Raw genomic sequence first — 5610 nt, 5'->3', positions numbered from 1 at the left:
ACGGGCCCATTGTTGGGTTTATTTATAGACCTCAAATGGCCTCAGCCCGAGGATGTGGCATTTGTTTGTAATGACATGTACAATGGGTTGGGTTCCGCCGTAGGATCGGGTTTGGAGTCAGCAGTCGGGTTTTGTAGGGGCTGATGTGTGGGATGGATGCCTAAGTAAACAAAAGAGTTGTAGCATCCATATGTACACACACGTAACCCGAGAAATGAGGTGGGCCTCCATTAAAAGACCTGATAAAAACGGCTTAAAAAAGCTTTTAACGCAGCCGACTAAAGAAAAGCCAGAGATGAGGGACGGTTTCGCACAATGGGGTCATGTCAAGAAAGGGGGGGGAAGGGTTAATGGCTAGCAACTTTCAGACTGTTAGGTTAATTAAATTGTAAATAGATTGGCACTTGCTGGCATTACAGCGTATACTATTTCAGGTTTGAAACACACTTTTGATCTCTGCACGGCATGTAACTCCGCTTAATCTGCGCAAGTTATATCCTGAATTATAACGAAAAACGACTTTAAACTCGTTTACCTGCTTGCTGAGCCGTCTGCAAATATATCAAAATATTGTTTGTCTTTGCTTTTTCAATAAGCTTTTCTAAGAAAGCAATCACGCATCGAAAATGCCCATAGGCGTGGCATTAAGTCTGGTCTTGTTTTCGCCTCGCATTTTCCTGCCTGCAGGAATTCCCAGTTCCAATTAAATCCGGAAATTCCCCGGAAAATTATTTCACAACCTCAAATATTGCCACAATTCCAAAGGCGTGTTACTCGCTCAGATTCCCCACTTGGATTTACCACTCCGATGAAAGGAGCACTTCCTGCACTTCACCTTGACCTTGAGTGTCTTGGCATTTGAAGTGTTACTTTTATTGTATTTCAGTGGCAAGTGTCGCGTGGGCGGGGTAATGCTGAACACAATGTCAAGTGACCCGAAGGTACAAATAATCCAACTCGAAAAAGAACAAAAAGTGAAAATGCAGAGACAACGACAACGACGACTGAGGGAGACATCACAAGCGTGTGGCACTGGACAAACATTAAGCACCGACACGCCCCATACGACACGAAAAGGGATGGCATCGAAAGCCCAGTAAAAAGGAGCCAGTAACCCGGGAAATGAATAATACCCGTAGTGCTGCTCAGGTGCCTCACAAGTATGCAAAATCGCTGGAATGCATATTGATAAATTCCAGCACACAGAGAACGATGGCAGGCCCAGATACAATGCGAAGTATTTCTCGAGCTCGAGAGCTAGAGATGCCAAATGTACAAAAGGTACAATCAAAGGAAATACCTGGAGTAGCAAGAAAACAATTCAATTATTCTATTTTGACAATTACACTTTCCTTTGATACATCTTCCATTGATATATATTTCTTATAAATTCCTTCAATACTTTTCTTATTTGTTATTCCAACTCACAAGCTTTCAGAAGTGAATATCTCCAGTTTGTTCTATTGAAACATTTAAATGAAGTATTTCTAACTAGTATTTTTCTTTGGAAGAATATGCCGTGGACTTGCTTAGTTATACACCAATTTTTCAACTGATGTGATATGTATTATACATTCACGACAAACTCCCATCCCTGCCCAGTTGAATCTGCACTTTCGACGCGAATCGCGAATGCGAATGCGAATGCCAATCCGGCAGGCTGAGACGCAGCCGCCAGCACAAAGTATGCATCTCGAAATGCATAGAAGCGAGGCACTGGGCCCGACATTCGACATCCCACAGAGCCCACAGAGCCAGGGATCCTCGGCAGCTGGCCCACTCTGACCCCCATTTACTGCTGCCGGTGGAGGAACGTGGATGGATGCAGGCACCTCGTCCTCAGCTCGCCTGCATATTGATTGAATGCAACTGTCATACATGCCAATGCCATAAACAAGCTGCAGATGCAGCTGCAACCGAACTGAAACTCGAACTGGATCTGCGGGGCCTTGCGAGCAATGCGCCTTCTTCATCTCGGCAACGCATTTCAAAATTGTATGCAAAAATGCAGAAGCCGTGTCCTGGCATCTCGCATCGAGGCTAAAACTGGGAAATGCCCAGCTTTTCGTACTCTACACTGCTGTTGTATCGGGCATAATTGTTAAGGAACTGTGGGAAATATGTTCTGGCGATCCCATTTCTTTTGAACGCAAGACATTCATTAAATAAATTCATTATTGAATAGATATACAAGATAGTGTAATTGAGCAACTACATTGAATTGAACTCTTTGTGCACTTTTAAAAGGATATTCCCAGAGCAGCGCGAATGCTTCGATGGCAAGGATTTTGTGTCATCCCTTCTAATACCGTGCTACCCAATAGAGGCATACTCTCCCGATTTGCATATGTGTAAGTGGAGATAGCTTTGCCGGTGAGAATGCATACATATGTCTGGATATTTGCTGGTACGATTGTGAAATGTGGCATAGCCAAAATGCTTGGCGTTGCGTGGCGAGGTCGAACCAGAAGGCACAACGCGAACGCTATTTTCAGCTGCCGATAAGAATCCGCCTCTCTGTTTGCATGTGTGTGCATGCACACTGAAAACAATTACCCCTACTTCGAAGGTCTTGAAAAGTGTATGCCAAAACGAACCTTTTATAGTTCATTTAATGTGGATGCTTAAAACAAACAAAATACTTTGTAATTAGAGGAATTTCTTTTACAAATGTATGGATATATATGTTGTAGATTTTACAAGTTTGTTTAAATCAGCAAAACTCAAAGACAAACTTAACTAAATACTTAATGTTAAATTTGCTTTATAAATTAAAGAATTATACTTTTTCCAAGATATAAATAATAATAATTATGAGTACCTATAGCATATATTTCTTTATTCATTTCGTTATTACAAAGTTGCTTTATAAGATACTTAATTTTTGTTTCTTCAGAACTCCATTTCTCTCAGTGCTCTGCTGCAGATGTGTGAATCTGTGTCACACAATGTAGCTGCAGATGAACTATTCGGCGGTGGGCGGACTCAGGGGGGGGCGTGGGAAGTGGGGAGACAGCAAGTCGAAGCTCAAACGATTTTTTCAAATTATTTGCAAACAGTTGAACTTTTGACGTTGATTTTTGCATGGCACACAGCTATTGTTGTTTGTCTGGTAATTGCAGCGCCGAGGGGTCAGGGGTGGGGTCTGGGGTCAGGGGTCAGGGGTTTTATGGAGAGGGGGGTGCATATATGGATTGAGGTTGCACTTGGCAATATGTCAGCAGCTTATCGCTTCATTACGCTGACTTGACAAGGCGCCTGGCTCTGAGTCCTGCGACTTAATGAGAACGCTCCACAGAATGCATTGTCTATCTCGCACATGCCACATACCAATACCGCCCCCGCAACCGCCCCCGCCTCGCAAGTTATGCATACATGAGTACATAGCCTGTCGTCACATTTTTGATTTCCCTGCAAAATTGAATGCAAAAGGCGGAGATCAAATCCTTGTGCCCTTTGTGGAACTTTTTCGCCAGACTGAATGGATCACCCGGGGGTGAAATGCGGGGGAAAGGAACTTCTTGTCTGAGTAGTTCGTCATATTAATTTTTGATAAAAGCGAGAAGCTCGTGATAAGAGCAGGAGGTCGGGATGTGTCTGCAATGCGAGGCAAGTGCTGCGACAAACGGTGGCAAAGGATTTGTCGGATTGACAGTCGGAGAAGTGGGAATACGAGTACGAGAAGGACGTAAAGGGACGCAAAGGATGTCCAGGACATGAGTTTTCAACTGCAATCACTCAGTGAGTTCGCCAGGGGAGTTCCACTCACATCAAAAGATTTCCCTAAGCAGAAGCCTTTTGGCTCTGAAATTCAATTAAGCCGAGGCTGAGTGTTTTGTTTTTCCTTTTGTTTTGTTTAGTTTAGTTTTTGGTGGTTTGGTCTTGTGGGAATTCAACACTTCATTTAAAAAGGTAAACGAATTCTCAAGCGATTGCTAGAATTCAATGAATGCATTTGTTTAACTTAAAGAGTTTATGCATCCCCAAGAGGTAAACATTCATTTATGACATTTCAAGGAAATCAATTTATCAGATCGTTCTTTTCCTTCCTGTGATACCCAAAAAAATCGAGCAATTAATCAATTTAATAGCTTTTCCCACGCTTCAGTCGCATAGAAGCCACCGTGATTGCAATCATTAGAGGCGCAAAAATCAAACTTTCCAGACGTTTCCCCTCGAAGCCCGACCGCTGAATAACTTTTTCACCCATTTCCTTTTCAATTAATTTTTATTAAAAACCTTTTCTTTTTCGAGCCTTTTTTTGCCAATTCGACGAAGAGGAAATCAATAGCAGACTTTGTTAACCGAAGCGTGTAATAAAATTTTTTCCGTGTTCCCCACAACAACGGGGCAAAAAAAAACTTTATCGAGGTAGAAAAGAGTAACACAAATTGGCATATTAATTTTTTGTTCTTAAACTTTATTTAAAAGTTGTTTTCTTGACCGCTCCACAGTTTAATCAAGTTCATTAGAAGCCGGGCAAGCCGATGCTTTGTTTTAATTATGCACCAGACAGGAGACATTAGGAGGAAGGCCAGGGGGGGCAGGAGTTGGAGCCAGTTTTAAGTTTTCCGAAATTAAATTAATTACGCGGGCAAGCAATTAAGAGAACTGTCTGCCGCACAGTCGCCAGCCGAAAAGAGAGAGAGAGAGAGCAAAGAGAAGGATGCGATGGCCAGATAACTTTATAACACGAAGATAATAGTCCTGGGCGCTGAAAGGACATAAAAGAAACCCATTCGCAGCTGGGGGATAATGAGCCCGCCACTCCAAATTCATTAGGTGAAAAGATTGCAATGCAATGTCCCAGGAATTAGCCGGCATTAAAATGGCTTGCAAAAATAAATTAATTGGCATCTCGACGGAATTTAGCAATAGCTACCATATCTAGGGGAAAATCATAGTTCGTAGTAAACTATTTATTACCTAAACATGTTCGCAGTAATATGATAACTAGTTAATATAGCACAATCACTAGTCAAGCTATGCAAATTCCAGGTTGACTGAACTGACATGAGTGACTTGAAGGATTTCGTGCCAATCCAATGTGGAAATTAATCCCGCAATTACTGGCATGATCCATTAAGCCCCTGTTATCCGCCCCACTTGAACAGCCCTCAAAAGCGCATTTTCCCCGGTGTTTGCTGATTTTTAATTCATCAACAAGTTGGAGGCAGCAGGCAGTTGGGTTCCTGGCAGCAAGCCGATACATCTTCGTCACAAAGGTGCCTCCATGGCGATGGAGCTTCCAGGGCAGCTGTAGGTGGAACTGCGAGGCGCTTCCTGGGCGCTCCAGGCTAAAGGAGATGGAGAGGGGAAGGGGAATGCATTAAGGGATATGCCGACGTTGGGTAGAATTTGTGTCCTCGGCCGTTTGTGAATGGCCCAAGGTAAATGAACAGCGCGAAGACAAAGCGTCAGGGCCAAACAAAAGCAAACTACAGCAGATGGATGAGAAGAGGAGAGTGGAGTGGGGAGTGGAGGGGAGTGGATGAGAAAAAAGGGCACCCAGACAACAATCCCACGAAGGACATGTCAATTTTCATTACAAACAAAAAGCTAAAAGGCTCCCCCTCATGCGAGCCAAAAGTTCCTTGCCGTGATTAAGGT

This window comes from Drosophila teissieri, chromosome 3L (genome assembly GCF_016746235.2).
Source record: "Drosophila teissieri strain GT53w chromosome 3L, Prin_Dtei_1.1, whole genome shotgun sequence".
NCBI classification, from domain to species: domain Eukaryota; kingdom Metazoa; phylum Arthropoda; class Insecta; order Diptera; family Drosophilidae; genus Drosophila; species Drosophila teissieri.
This window is presented reverse-complemented; position numbering follows the sequence as displayed.